The 16,866-nt window shown below is 33.0% G+C and overlaps 2 protein-coding genes across 7 annotated transcripts in view; one reads left to right on the top strand and one right to left on the bottom strand.

The window, feature by feature from the left end:
• Window positions 1-16,866, bottom strand: part of EYS (EGF-like photoreceptor maintenance factor) — a 1,514,868-nt gene that overhangs the window by 1,062,847 nt on the left and 435,155 nt on the right. The gene's annotated exons all lie outside the window — the stretch shown is intronic.
• The window catches only part of LOC144317299 (uncharacterized), a 134,515-nt gene that overhangs the window by 111,010 nt on the left and 6,639 nt on the right, over window positions 1-16,866 (top strand). For 4 of the 6 annotated variants that reach the window (XR_013383252.1, XR_013383253.1, XR_013383250.1 and 1 more), the window contains one exon: window positions 13,289-13,404. The exons of the other annotated variants lie outside the window; for them this stretch is intronic. The gene's annotated coding sequence lies outside the window, so the exon portion shown is untranslated. The remainder of the gene's footprint in view (window positions 1-13,288; window positions 13,405-16,866) is intronic. 6 annotated transcript variants of the gene reach the window in all.

Raw genomic sequence — 16,866 nt, 5'->3', positions numbered from 1 at the left:
GTGTGTCTCATGAATAAATAAATAAAATCTTTTAAAAAATAAATAAATAAATAAAAGTTTGACAGTTTTTTTCTAGTTGCCTACTACTACCTTATTATTGGGCTATTTTATTTACCATCAGTTATGGCATCTATTTTCTAAATAATCTTCTTGTCTCTGACTATATTCATTCCTACTTCATAAGAGTCAGAATTAAACTTTCTAAAAACTAAACACAACCAAGTTACTCAGCTCATGAAAAAGACCCTGTTTACTACTACCGTTCATGGAACAAAATGTAAACTCTATAATTTGGAATAAACTATCCTCCCTAGTCTGAGACCAAAACTCCAGTCTTTTTTTAACCACTTCACATCTTTACACAAGTAAACCAAGCACTCTAAGTACAAAAGGATTACCAACATTTTATAAACATATGGTATAGAATTGATTTCAATATTTTGCTTGGCAAGCTTTTATTAATCCCTCAAGAAGACAGACTACACGTCATTAGGATTTTTTTTCTTCCGTAATATAGAAATAATGGCTACTTCATCTATGGGTCTCCACATTCATTTATATTTCCTTTATGTCTTTTTTGTGATATTATTATTATTTTTTAAATTATCACTCTATCTCCTCAATGTGTATTTGAGCACAAATTGAATAGAGCTTGGCAGGAAGGAGACAATCCACAAATATGATTAGTTGAATGAATGAGACCTTCAGAGGCAAGGGAGAAAAACTAGTGCCTGTAATAATGATATAACTGATGAACACTTCTCCTCTCCTCAAGATACACCATGAATTAAACCAGATCACTCCTCAGAAATAGTCATTGCTTGAACATGAAATTAACTACTCTTTCTGTTTTTAATCCTTATTCAGGAAAAGTCAAATACACAAATTTATATATATATATATGTATATATATATATATAAAACATAAGTATATTGATATATAACATGTATAATGTTTCAACAAATGTTTTAAATATAATATATACATTTGGACCAAGTTTTGCTTGACTGGAATTTTTTTATTTTTCACTGGAATTTTAAAAGTACCCAGTAATACTCTTGTTATATATACTATCCACTGCCAGCAAATTATGTGATTTTATATTTTCAAAAACTGTTTTTCCTAAATGAATAATACTTCCTAAAACAGTATTCAAAATATATTTATGAATTCCTTCATTCACATATTAAATAAAGGAACACACACACATGCGCACACATTTTTATAAAATAACCAGAGCCAATGCTATGAAGAGAAGTAACACTTGACATTGAGAATGTCACAACACATGTCTAACAAAAATGAATAATTCAGCTTGGTGGGTCATGTGATATTTTTTATCACACATTATGGTAAAAATGTTTATTTCCTTCTATCTTAAGAGTCCTGAGGGAAAGCACTGTGTATAGTTTACCATTTTGTCTTAGTTAAGAGTACAACATTTTGAGCCCTGATTTTAATGAATGTAAAACTGATTTTGCAAACCAAACTGAGAACACATAACATCAGTGATTCATGAAACATTTGTTGACTAAAAACATTGCTATCCTAAGGGGATGCCTGGGTGGATCAGAGGTTGAGTGCCTGCCTTTGGCCCAGCGTATAATCCTGGAGTCCTAAGATCCAGTCCTGCATCGGGCTTCCTTCATGGAGCCTGTGTTTCTGCCTCTCTCTCTCTCTCTGTGTGTCTCTCATGAATAAATAAATAAAATCTTCAAAAAAAATAAAAAAAATAGTAAAATAAAATAAAATAAAATAAAATAAATAAAATAAAATAAAATAAAATAAAATAAAATAAAATAAATAAAATAAAATAAAATAAAATAAAATAAAATAAAATCTGTCCTAGGACTTGAAGATACAAACTATATAGTGCAGAAACTAAATGATGAAAAATTATAATTTTGCAATATTACCAGATTCTTTTCATAAATACACGTGTTATTCCCATTTTTATTTTATTTTATTATTTTATTTTATTATTTCCATTTTTAAAATAGCTTTACTGGGACGCCTGGATGGCTCGGCAGTTGAGCAATTTGCCTTCAGCTCAGGGCGTGATCCCGCAGTCCCAGGACTGAGTTCCACATCAGGCTCCCCACAGGGAATCTGCTTTTCCCTCTGCCTATGTCTCTGCCTCTCTCTCTGTGTGTCTCTCATGAATAAATAAATAAGATATTTTTAAAAATATATAAAATAAAATGAGCTTTACTATCATTTTTCCAAGTGAATATTATGAAACACTTTTTCAAATTCTAAACATGGGTATGTTAAATAAAAATATGAGACAGAATAACATATATAGAAAATTAATTTCTCTTTTCTTTTCAAGTTTCATATAACTAAAATGAAGAGAACCAACATACATTTATGAAAATACAGTAACAGGAGCATGAAAAAGAATTTAGCATTTAATTCCATCATCAGATTATATATAATTGCTTTTTCAGAATTCATAACAAAATATTTAAGTTCCAAAAAAACGTATTTAGATTACAAAAAATACCCTTAAGAGCAGCCAGAGACGTTGATTCAGAAATTATGCATAGAAGCAAATTCTGGCTAAGTTAACCAGAAGAATGAAAAATATGAAAGGTAATTAGGATTTATTTGAAGACTATTGGTTAAGTTACATGAATAGAGGATAAATGCCTCATAATGTAAAATCCAAGACAATTCCTATGATCTTAAAATGTTATCTTCAGCTGCTTGATCTGAATCACTGGAAGTGCTGTTAAAAATGATGAATTACTGGGCCCAGCCCAGAATTACTGAATCAGAATACCTAGAGAAGATGTCCACATATTTGCTCTTGAACACCATAATGAAGGAGACTCATGCCCTCTAATATTTGTCTTAGAGTGACTAAGCCCCAATATTCCATATGCTCTGTTTTTCTACTAAAGTTAAAAACTTCATGATTGTTAAAAAATCTCTGAACCCTTTTATCTTACATGACAGATATTACATTTGATTTTAAATTGCTGTGATTTGTGTGAAAATCACTCTCTCTTACTTTTCTCATAATTTGCAAGCTTATTCAAGCTAGCAAAATCATCTTTTTAGTCTGTGTATAACCCACAGCACAAAGAACATGGACTTTTAATGTCTAAATCCCTTATATATTTTTATTTATTTGAGAGAGAGAAGGGAGGGAAGGAGAATGGGTTGGGAGGGGCAGACAGCGATGGTGAGGGAAACCTCAGTGACTCTGAACCTCAGGTTCCTGAATGGAAACCACGAGACCGCAGGCTCAATCAAGAGACCCTGAACTGAAACCAAGACTGCGCCATTCAGGCAACTCTAGTGTATAAGTTCCTTAAAAATATGAATCGATTGAAGAAATAGATTTCACATATGAGGGTGATAGGCTTTTGGGTAAGAACACTATGTTGAGTGGACATTTTGATGTTGTATGTGGCTTTAAAATTGTTAAAATTAATTCTAAAAATTATTAGTCCTTTTTATGTAAGAGAAAAAATATATAGTAGGCTAAGACTTAAACTTATTGGAAAGTACAATTTCCCAATGAATAAAAGGCAGAAGCAATAATTTTGTCTCTCATATATTTTAGTAAAATATGCCAAGTCTCAAAATCCTTTTTATTTCCTGAAAATGACATTTGAAATTGATTAGGTCGGTAGCTGCACATATTTTATTACCATTTAGCTCCTCAGACTGATATCTCTCTGAGAATTTCTAAGGCTAATTTAAAAATGTATCACTTATTGAGTAAGACATAACAATGATAATTTTGTTTCTGACAACACCCATCGGTATTAGTTTGTGTGCCAAAATCACTTTTCCTTATTTTCCAGATTCCTTTATAAATCAGTTCCTTATAGTACATGACTATAAATAATGTATAATTCAGGACTCAAAGCAACAATTTGTCCTCTAGGAAATAATTTAAGGAACATTTCCCAAGAGGAAAGGCCTCTGATTATCTGGAAACTCTATGAGTCTATAACATGTGAGATGGAGACATCTGTTGGGATACTCTTTTTCATTTTTAAATGTGTTTTTTCCCCTATTGCAATTCAGATTTCCACATATATTGTATTCATATAAATAGGTTATCCTTAAAAAAAAGTAACACATACACACACACCCAAAAAACCTGATCATTAACAAATGGTCATTTACTGAAAACATGGTTTAGCTATATGACTACATGTTGCATATAAATGAAAGGCTAATAGAATTACAGAGGACTTGCAGTACATTTTTATAAGTAAATTTTTCTGGATAAACTGCTAAAAATCCCTTCTTTTAATTTTCCTAATTGATAAATTTTATTTTAATTTGCTAATCAAAGCATAATCATTTAGTAATATTTATGTTGAAAATAGATTTTATGTCAAGCAAATACCTTCTTTATTGGTATTAAACACTATTGTATTAAGATTTGTGGGATATATGTTATTGGGACCTTTTTTAAAAACAGATTTGATAAAACATTTAAAATTATATTTTAAGTAACCTCTATAGATGAAATTATTGCATTAAGTTCAGGTGACACTTTAAAATAAAATATTTAGGGGCACCTGGGGGGTTCAGTGGTTGAGTGTCTGCCTTTGGCTCAGATCGTGATCCTGGGGTCCTGGGATGGAGTCCTGTATCAGACTCCCTGCAGGGAGCCTGCTTCTCTCTCTACCTCTGTCTCTGCCTCTCTCTCTGTGTCTCTCATGAATAAATAAAAGAAAATCTTTAAAAAAATAAAATAAAGTGCAGCCCGGGTGGCTCAGGGGTTTAGCACTGCATTCAGCCCAGGACCTGATCCTGGAGACCCCAGATGGAGTCCCATGTCAGGCTCTCTGCATGGAGCCTGCTTCTCCCTCTGCCTGTGTCTCTGTCTCTGTCTCTCTCTGTTTCTCACGAATAAATAAATAAAATCTTTAAAAATAAATAAATAAAATAAAAATAAAACAAGTTATTTAAAGTGAAAATAGCTGGCTTCATTATGTTTATTAAATGAATCCATTATAGTGATACATGTGGATTTTCAAAGGTAAAGAAAAAAATAAGATTACAAATAATTGTTACTGAAAAGCAGGTGACAGTGAAAGAAGTCATTAAGTTGGACATGTTCAGTTCTATCAGATGGCTACTTTTTGGGGGCACGTTTCTTGTCAGGGGTTTAAAAATCAATATGTGATTAATAAAAATGAGGTATGCCCTAAATGACATGGCTTATGATTTTATACTATTGGTCTATTTTATAATGCAAAGCTCTAATTTTAGCATAATCATCTTTATCAACTAGTATTTATTACATATTATGAAATCCATCTCCATTCATGTGGAGACAAAAGAATCATGATTCTGTCACTAATGTATTTCAGTGATTATATGAAATAGCCAAATTTCATATGAAATTAAAATAAGATGCAAATAAGTTTCACCACATATATAAATAAAACTATATTAGTGTATTAATTAACAGCATAAATCACCAAATTATGGAAAACTTGGCAGAACTGACATAGGTAGAGGTAGGTGACTATTTCCTTTGAAAAAAGAAGAATCACATTGACTTTCCTAATGGCACTGAACACAGTAAATCTGACTGAGAGATGTATTGTACTTTGCTCTTTGTTTTTTTTTTTTTTGGCAGGCTAAGGCTTTAAAAGAAGAGTTCGTGAATAAGAGATGCCTCTCTGGGTCTTACCTGGGAAAGACGGAAATGAAGCTCTCCCATTAGAGTTAATCTAAGGTCCTAGGAGAGCATTTACTTTAAAGGTCATATTGATTGGCAGCACAGAATAGTGAAGAGAATTCACTATTGTCATTATTTGGTATGCATCAAATAATCTAGCCTTTGCCACCCACTGTGGTATTCTGAGTGAGAACATAACTCAGAAGCAGAAAAACAAATTCAAATCAGGACATATGTAAAGGGAGAGATCAAGGCCAAACCCATTGTAGGTGGAAGAAGAAATTCAAATTCCTAGATGATACAAAAGTCATATGATAGTGATTCTCAAACTAGAGTGTGATGAGAATTATATGGAAGCCTTGCTAAAGTTTTTGGGTCCCACTCCAGAGTTTCTGAAAAAATAGGTCTGATATGGAACCTGAAAATTTGCATTTCTAAAAAGTTCCCAAATGATGCTAATGCAGGTGGTTCAGGAACCACATTTTGCCTTATAAGATCTTATCATTAGAAAAAAAAAGAATAAAAATAAAAGTATAAGCAATATATCTTACGTAATTGATACAGACACCCTACCAAAAAACAAATAAAAAACAACAAAAGAAAACAAAACAAAAGCCCATCAAGTGTTGGAAGGTGAGGCAAAGGAAATAGAAAGAAAGTAATTATTAGGGAATGAGCTTCCAGATAGACATTAGCTTCAGCCGACAGTTTTTCAAGGTTTCTAAAAGCAGCCACATCAGAGTATGTACCCTGGAAGCATATGACTACAGTTAAGAGTAGGGAGAAAAAGCAAAGATCAGTTGTTGACAGATAAATCCTTGGGACTCTATTACACCAGTAATGGAATGGGATTTGTTAAGAGGGATGAGGAAAAATAAACAGCACATGAAGACCAACCACAAAAAAGTCACACAAAATAGTTACTGTTAATATATATAATCAAAATAAAAGACTCCTTTTGCTATGAAATAAAATACTTGTAAGCAATAAAGTCATCTGTATAAATATTATTTTCAAAAGTATACAATTACATAGATTTATTAACAAACATGGTTTACAATTTCGAAAATTCGGTAAAGCTGCCATACCTTGGACCACAGAAAATTGTTTCAGAATATGAAATTAACAACATTGTGGGCATTACTTTGAGATGTTACCTACAGTCCTAAGGAATACCACAAACCCTGTCATTGCAAGTGATTGTATATAGTAGAAAATCCTTCAAGTAAAATATATGACTTAGTTTCATCTTCCATTGCTAAGACTGAAAAAAAAAAAAAAAAAAACCAGAAAGACTTTCCACTTTGGAATGGACAATAACAGAAAATAAGCTGTAAGCTTATTCTTTCCTTCTATATAAAATATGTCAATGCTAAATTTTATTATTATTTCAACATGCTACAATAATGTGAAATGATTATAAAGAAATGATCTTAGTTTAAAACCCACCCTATCCCTTAAGGCATTAAAAATAGTGCAGGGCAATTTCAGAGGAGTCAAGTTAAAGCTAGGTCATGAATAGAATATATGGATGTTTTCATGAAATAGCCCAGAATGTGTGATAAGAACAATCATATTTTAAATTAGACTGTAGCCTCAAGATAATTTTCCAGAATGCCACACTAAATACATCACATATTCTTTTATATGCTGTATTTTTATGTTACATTATTAATGAAACATGAATTATTAAATACATATTTCAATAATTAGTGGCTGAATTCATATTATAGCGTGTCTGATGGTAACTAATATAGTTGCTTTTATGCAGCTGTATTAATGTATATATTTTAATGTGTCCCTGTCATCTTTATGTTGGAGTAATGTAGGTTTATGTGTAGCAAATGCTTTGTTAAGTTTTATGAATTAGACAATATAAAAATATCAAGGGAAAGAGCAGATTCAAGATCATTAGCAATGTCAAACTGAATGGGAAAAAGCATTTTAAAGTTTTATAAAACTAATGATTTCTCAATAGGCCTAAGGCTTTAATAGTTGGGAGACAGTTTCTAGTCTTCAATTTCATTAAAACATACCTGGGAAATGGTCCATTTGAGTGAGTTAAGACAAACATTCCTTGAGGCTCACAATACCCTTAATTTAGAACTGGGTATCTTGAGAGAATAGGACTTTTCAGGTAGTATAGGTCTCATTGTAAAAACAAGAACACCATGGCCCAGATAATTTAAGAGATCCATACTTTTTGTTCATAGAATTAAATAAAAAATGTTTGATAAATGGATCAATAATTATAGAATTGCCCTAAGGTCACAAAGCCAATTGTTTCTGAACAAAAATATCAACTCTACTGAATTTCATAACATAGTTCTAGCCACTGCTCTCAGCTGACTGTTCAAGGCTGAATTTCTCTCCTTTTTTTATAATTCACTCCTTCAGCAAATAATTATTGAACATCTATTTTAATCTGGCCAATGTACTAAGCTCTGTAGATTCAAATATATAGTTAATGCATCTGCATCCCCCCGTCTCCCACCCCAGAGTTTATATGGGGAAAAAGGACAGGTAAACTTACTGAATTAGAATACAGCATCTTAGAGCAAAGGAAGAACTAAACCCTAGGAAAATATATAAAATTAAGTCATATTTTGTCACACTTCTACTCAAAGTCCTTAATTGCACCCCTACTTTTAGAGTTAAAATCAGTCTTTATAAGAGCATACCTACTGTCATCATCTGCCTCCATCCTTTCTTACTGAACTCATCCATTCTTGGGTATCTTTTCCCTTCTATCCATACTCTTCTCCATTTCTCTCTATTTTTAGAACCAAACATGTTCTTCCTTCAAGAATTTGATTTCCTCCACCTTTACCAGTCTCCCCAAAGTATCCTTATGCCATAACCCCTACTTTTTTCAGATCTTTCCTTAAATATCACTTTCTAACTTTTCCTGATCAACTCATAAAAATAGCAATTCTTTCCATATCTATGTCTACACATTTCCTCATATTGTTCAGGAAGCTGAAGCCCAGAAGAATGACACAATTATCCCAAAGGTACTACGGATAAAGGTAATTATCCCAAAGGTACTGTGGATGGTTGAGCCACAGTTTGAATACAGTAGTCGGGCCTCAGACCCAGTATCTTAACCACTTTGTTATTTTTTTTTAAGATTTTATTTATTTATTCATGAGAGACACATACACACACAGAGGCAGAAACATAGGCAGAAGGAAAAGCAGGCTCCCTACTGGGAGCCTGATGCAGGACTTGATCCCAGAACCCTGGGATCACACCCTGAGCCAAAGGTATATGCTCAGCAACTGAGCCACTCAGGTGGCCCTTAACCACTTTGTTATACTGCCTCAATAGCAGTGGAATCCAAAAACATAGAAAAAATACGGCAGATCATTTTTAAAGGGATTCGTTCAAGAGGGTTTCCTCTTTGGGTTAGAAAAAGAATGATAGGATGCATAATGCAGCAAGAAGGGAATTGTAAATGACAGAGAAGACAGTTTTGGCCTTGGCAGAGCTTTGTCAGATGTTACCAGTGACAGTCTCCAAAGGACTAAAAAATAAATAAATTAAGCACCTCACTGTAGGAGAGTTATCTTTTTAAAAGCAACCATAGATTTTAGTAACATCAGGCCATAGTAATATCTGCAGTTAGAAAAGGGAAACAGAGTAGAGGACTAGGCCAGCAATAATACTTCCTCTTTCTTTCCACAGATTTACATACTTAGTGGGTGTGGTTAAAATGTAAATATAACAATTTAGTAAGCACAACCAATATAATACTTTAATCCATTTTTAACTATGAACCACTGTATAATATCTTTTTCATCTCGGTCAGTCCTTAAAATCAAGTATTTTAACAAACTGAATAGAAGTTGGCTTTCAAATTACTATGGCAAAACTTAAGAATAAAAAGGGAAGATAGCACATTTTACTACATTGTACTCATAAAGTATAAAAACTTTTTAAATAAGCAAGATTTTTAGATGACTAAACATTATGTGAATGTTTTAATAACTTTATTAGTGGAGTATACATAATTTATTGGTAACATATTTTGGAAATATATGAACAAAATGTTTTATTAATAGGAGATCAAAATCAAAGAAATTTGCAGACTGTTGGTGAAAGTTTGACTCAATAAAAATAAGGACATCTATTGCAATTAATTCTAATGGTGGGATCCCTGGGTGGTGCAGCGGTTTGGCGCCTGCCTTTGGCCCAGGTCGCGATCCCGGAGACCCGGGATTGAATCCCACATCGGGCTCCCGGTGCATGGAGCCTGCTTCTCCTTCTGCCTGTGTCTCTGCCTCTCTCTCTCTCTCTCTGTGACTATCATAAACAAAAATTAAAAAAAATTCTAATGGTGATTTATATATTGATATAATAATTGACACATTCAACTTTTATGGATGTATGTAATTTAAAAATAATTTTGAAGGGCTTAAAAACAATTAATGTTATTAAGTATTAACAATAATAATTTAAAGTAGATATTTCATTATTTAGAGTTGATGACAGATGTCTTAAAAATAGTAAATATCTACTCTAGCTTATGCAAAAATATCCAATTATTTTATTGGGTTGCATTTATACTCAATATATTAACAACTTTTCATTAAATCCGCAATACAATTATTAATAGTAATTATCTTTTTGTATGTAATTTTCATAGAATCTTTATTTTCCAGTTCTTCAGTAACAAGAACTAAATCTATTTGAGAAATCTTAAAAAAAATCCTTATGATACTTGCCTATGCCAGAGAAATAGATGTCAAGCATAAATCTATTAAATAAATAGATATCATTAATTAATGGTTCTTATTTTATAACATTATGAACTTCATGTCAGTTTTATTTTTCCTTCACATTGATATTCTGGATCCTTAAAAAGATAAATTGTTCATATTATACTTTATCCTTTGATTCACTTACAGAGTACAACTGAATAGGAATTAGCTTTGAAAGAGGTCACCCATGGGCAAAATGTCAACAGAATTGTTATGCTGCCTAAACAGAATAATGTACAATATGAAATAAGAGTGACTTAATTAACTGAATCTGTCTCAGTACAGTGCATTTTTTCTCTAGTGAAGACATAAAAAAGATAGATAACTGCATTTGTCAATTAATCTACTCATATTTCAGTGTGAATATAAGAAATGAGGAAGTATATGAACTATTTGTGTCAGGATAAGCAGATAGGTAACAGATATATATACACTCACTCATTTGAATCCACACAAATATTGCCACCAAAAATCAACATTGTATTCAGTGTTTCTACTCACAGAGGATGGTCCTCCCAACACAAAATGGATAAAATAAAATAAAAAAAATGCTATCCACAAAGTTTTAAATCATTACTTAAAAGATGTTCTAATGCTATTATTAAGCCCATTTAAGGATCCCCCCACTTTTTCTTTCCCCTGTATTAGTAGATGTTTTTTTTTTAAGATGTATTTATTTATTTGATAGAAAGAGAGAGAGAGAGAAAGAGAGAGAGAGAGAGACCATGAGCAGTGGGAGGGCAAAGCAAGAGGGAGATAGAATATGAAGCAAACTCCACGCTAAGTGCAGAGTCCCAGGTAGGGCTCTCACTCAGAACCCTGAGATTACCATCTGAGCCAAAACCAAGAGTCAGAACTTTAACAAACTGCACCACCCAGGCATCTCTTGCCCTGTACTATGAAGTTACTGTGGTTAATAAGGTTACTGTGAAATGGACATGCTATGCTGGTTTTCCCAAAGGTAAAGGACACTTTCTTCATTATTGTTTTCTAAGTTATGACCCAATTAATGGGTAATTTCTCACTGTTTGGGCCTTAGTGGAAGAATAGTCTATAGCCCACTCTTTAAATGGAGAGCTCATAAAACCATTAAACAGAGGAAAGCTAGTCTTTGAGACAAGCTGTCATTATTTTGTAGTGGTCAGATTGATAACAGCATATTAGAAACCTGTTAGAGGTCCTCAGTAATCAGTATACTGAACAAGCAACAAAGTAGAGCACTGTATAAACCATGTAGAGGCTACCAACTCTAGGGATTCCTTCTATCTTACAGTCTGGCCTGGACTTTCCAAATATCCTGATTATTCTAAAGAAGATGGACATTCTTATTTTTGTAAGAAATATTTCTGATATTAAATTTCAGAAGATAATTCAAGCATAAACAATTATAGATCAATCAGTAGATACTAAAAACCAAGAATCTGCAAAGCCAGATTCAGTCCTTGGGAATCCAGATAAATTACTTTTGTTCTTACTCTTCAAATCTTGAAAAAGGAAAGATGAAAGTATCCTACACTGATTATCCCACTGGATGACTTATCTTCTAAGGAGGAGACAGTTTAGTGAACAATTGAAACTAAAAGGTTTTTGACAATAGTTTCCACAATTTCCTGGAATAGAATGTGCTGGTTATGATCTTTTTTTTTCTTTTTTATGATCTTTTTCATAGTGAGATTTGAAATGATTTCTAAAAAATAATTGCCCCTTCTCCTCTTTCTGAATTGTCTACAAGAGAAGATGTAATAGTTTTGCAATCAGATTTTACAGTGTTATTAATGAGTTATTCTCAGAACTTAAAAAAAGTAGCTTAGCACCATGTAGTAATTAATCTTAGTATACAAGAAAAACAAGACAATGGAATTATTTGAAAGCAAAAAAATAATTAGCTAGTTATAGATTGTCAGAAGATACATGATTTTAAATTAGAAATGAATATGCACTCTTATAAACTTACTTACAGTGGATTTATAAAATGTTCTGCACATTAAAGAAAACCAAACTCTGTATCTTACAGCACAGCCTAAGGCCTATTTTCCTGGTGGAGTTCTTCTGATGCAGTCTCGGTTTTATTCTCATCTATCCCCCTCACTACTCACTATCCCTATTATAGCAAAACAAGTTTCTGCTAGCAGAAATAAATTTTCTTTCCTAGCTTCTGGAAATTTAAGGATATATATATATGGACATTCTGATTTTTGTTTATATATATATAAAGAAACAATAAACTATTATAAAATTTTTTTAAATTCATGGGATCTGTAATTCTTCCTCAAGATAAGGAAATGGATATAAATTGGGTTTTCCCTTGACATCGTATTTTAAATTTCCTACTGTTGTGTTTTACATATATATGATAAGAATTATCTCTCATTTTATGGATGTGCAGATGTAGACAGGCCCTATATAAATAGGTCCGATAGGTGGCATTGCACTGATGCAATCACAGGTCACCATAGAGAACAAAATCACATGGCCATTAAAGATGACCTTTGTCCAAAAAAAAAAAAAAAAATCACCAAAAGCCTGTGAAGAGGCCTTAACCTACATAAATGTTATGACTTTGCTTAGGGCTAGAATTTCTCCTCTTCGATCTCTGTTAATTGCATGAACAACAAGAAATAACAAATTATTTTGGGATCTGACTAATTAAGCCTATCAGTAAGCACCTCAGGGGCGGGTTGCGTTTGGTTAAATTGCTAGTACACAGGATGGGAGAGAGCCTTCCTTTTTGCATTCTTGTCCTTCATCATTCCATACTTCTCTCCACAATCTAAGAGGTTCTAGGAGAATTCTATCTTCTTTCACCTAAATTAAGTCACGCTCCTTATCTGAGTTATGAGAAAAATAAACTTTTTTTTTTTTCAGACAGGAACATCACAGTGGGCATATGCAATGATTGATACATAAATTTCTTCAAATAAGATCCATTTGTATTGCTGTGTTTGGTAAACTATTGGATGCCAAATTAATTTGAATTTCAGGTAAAAATTCATTATTCTTTTTGTGTAAGCGGGTCCTATGCAATTTTCAGACACATGTATTTTTATTTGCTGGGTCTGGCAATCTTAGACTGAATTTGTTTTCCAGGTCAAGTGTAGAACAAGTATTTTTTAAAAGTAGGTTGAGAGACTTTAGGTAAAAACTAACTGTGAAAGTCTGTCCTAACTCACTGGACATATTCTTGTCCTGCCCCAATTGTTCAGCAGCCTATTCTCAGTTTTTCTGGTATATCACATTTTCCAGAATCATGTTTTTTGTCACAGTGTTTATATTCATATCATCTCTCTTCTTACTAAGGCAAAGTTTTGATTTGTCATTATTTCATGAGAGACTCTCTATATGAGATAGGCTTTTCTAATCTATTATGTTTCCTACAATTTAGGCCTATAAAGAGTCTTGCCAGTCTAGATTCCCACCTACAATAGAATTAAGGTATATTTGAGTTTCTACTATGATAAATAATTTATTAAAACAAAATATAAATAAACAAGACAAAGACTTTATAAGTAGGTTCTAGGTTCATTATTTAAGATAATTCATTCCATTCCCTATGCTTCATCTACTTTTTTCCCAAAACTCTCCATATTGTATGCAAAATAGTACATATTTGTATATAACACATAACATTTTCTACATCACATTATTTTATATACATTTATTCATCACTCACAGAAAGGAGGGTGGAAAAGCAGTATAAAATAAATCCAATGTATTCAAAACTCTTAACTCTTATCCTGACTCTGCTTTGATCCTTTAGAAAATGTGTTTTATATATGTATATATAAAACACTTCATGGTGATTCCTAAAATGTTTTACAGACATATATAAATAAATCATAATGACATTAGCTATAGTTTGGTTTCAATTTTAATTTGCATGAGTCAGGATATTTATTCATCTAATGGTCTCCTCTTAGAAACAATAATAAAGGACAAATTATACTTAGACAATATGTAATAAATTAAAAATGTTTTACATATTATATTCTTTTGGAATTGTGTATTATTATTTTTTAAATATTTTATTTATTTATTCATGAGACAGAGAGAGAGAGAGAGAGAGAGGCAGAGACATAGGCAGAGAGAGAAGCAGGCTCCATGCAGGGAGCCTGATGTGGGACTCGATCCCGGCCTCCAGGATCATGCCCTGAGCCGAAGGCAGACGCTTAAGCACTAAGCCACCCAGGCATATCCCTGGAATTATGTAGTATTAATTTTAATTTTTTTTTAGGTTTAGTTATAATTCATTTATTTTAAAAGTATGTTTGGTTTTCCTCAGAGTATCAAAATATACTAAAAACTCAGAGTGAAGTTTTTAGTGTATTATGGATATATTTATTTCAATTCATCACACAAGATCAAAGAAAACCTTGGGTGGGCACATGATAGACAAATCTATTGATAGAGCTAATTGGGTTGGTAAATTTTAAGAAAAGATTGGTCTGCTCCCTCTGTCTACCATAACACAGCAAGAGCAAACTCCCTGATGGCTTTCTTCTCCCCTGAAGTGCAGCAATTGATACCAGGTGGGAAAAGTGATCAGCGGTTCAGTCTTAGAAAAATGTTTCAAAAGCATTGGTTCTTTTGATGTTTGATTACCAGTATAACAGTTCCTAATAATGCAAAAAAAGGCAAAGGGAGACTTTATGATCTCCTTCTTGTTAAACTGAGTTTTTCTTTAATTAAAATAGAGATTTTGAATAAATTTTTAGCTTATTAAAATATACTTATAACTAGTTTAAAACACAATATCTGAGTACCTTTCCTATTATAAAAAATAATTCATTCTTACATACATTTAATAAGATATCTCAAATGCCAAATGGTGAGAAATGCTATTCTTTAAAATTAAAATTATTTACTGGAGACACCTGTCTTCACTAAATAATTCTAGTATTTAAACTTTAATCTATATAAATAAATTTTATACTGTCACCTTGGGTAATTTCCAAATTGAGGTTATTTAATTGACATACTCCTAATCATCTGAAGGATAGAAATTGGACTTCTAAAATCTGTTGCAAGGCTATAATAAGTACCTGCTCTGAGTCCTGAAGAACCGCAGTTGTCGATCTGCATTGTATCTCTGAGTATTTTCTCTTAGATTCCTACCATCTCACGACACTTCCACCACCTCTCAGCTTTATCTTCATGCCTCCTTCTAGAGTCCTTCTTAATTTCCCATCCCCACTCCAGGAGTGCTTTCTATGCTCCATAACCTGTTTCTAATTCTGCCCATCTCTCACTGACCAAGTATAGATATCACGCCACATTCTCGAATGCATTGAACCACAATTACAGAGGTAACCATCAAAGCCCCTTCCTATCCCACAACCAGCATTAAGTAGGTGGGTAAACTGATCCAAGTTTTCAAGTAGTTTGAGCCTCCAGCTCTTCAACTATAGCTTGTTTCCATTACCATGGCCATTAGCTTCTCATTGAATAGGTTTGCCAGACTGAGTATCCTGCCAAAGAGGAAAGCTGCTAAGTGTTTTAAGATTGCAAATTATTTTCCAGTTCTATATTTCTAGTTCAGGAGTTCTAGTAACTAGTTCTAGTAACTTAACTAGAGACTGCCTATAAGCCTAGAGACTGTCATTCCTGTGTTTCATTGCCTCTCTTAGGTCCAGTGTAATTGTACCTAGATGCTGTAAGTTCCTCTTACTCCATTTCTACTAATGAAATGACTCCACCTTTCCTAACTAACATTCCCTCTACAGCTCTGGTTATTTGTCAAGCTTAAGCCAAGACCCACTGAACAGCTGTCTTCGGCCTATGCCAGGCTGCTTGTAGCATTAAGTGTCAAGTGTGCCTCATATATAAATCGTACCTGAAGCTCCCACCCAAATCTTGGAGGAAAATCTCACTAGATAGCAATAGGTAGACATCACATTTTCAAATTCCAAATATCCTACAAGCTTTATGTTTAGTAAAGACTGTATATTCTAGGAAAATCCTTAAGGCCCCATTCTGTTCAACAGCCTTTCAAGTAAATCCTCAACAATGTCCCTTAATGCGTTTGCAGGCTCTTTCCACACCAACCAATGTCTCTTAGCAGCCATGTCCTCGATGACAAGGACTTCTGAAATAGCTCATCAGAACTAGCCAAGGATAGCACTTTTTCCATTTTTCCATAAAAAGTTCCCATTTGAGAGAGAAAGAAATGTTTAGCATATTAATTCTCTTATTGTTTTAAAAAATATTTTATTTATTCATGAAAGACACACAGAGAGGCAGAGACATAGGCAGAAGGGGAAGCAGGCTCCTCACAGGGAGCCCGATGTGGGACTCAATCCCCAGACCTGGGATCACGCCCTTAGCATAAGGCAGATGCTCAACTGCTGAGCCACCCAGGAGTCCCTAATTCTCTGTCTTAATCCTAAATTTACTTCTTAGAATTCTAGTTATAAATTCTCCTTGGACCCAAGTATTCTGTAGATGAG

The sequence above is a fragment of the Canis aureus genome, chromosome 7 (assembly GCF_053574225.1).
Source record: "Canis aureus isolate CA01 chromosome 7, VMU_Caureus_v.1.0, whole genome shotgun sequence".
Lineage (NCBI taxonomy): Eukaryota > Metazoa > Chordata > Mammalia > Carnivora > Canidae > Canis > Canis aureus.
This window is presented reverse-complemented; position numbering and strand designations above follow the sequence as displayed.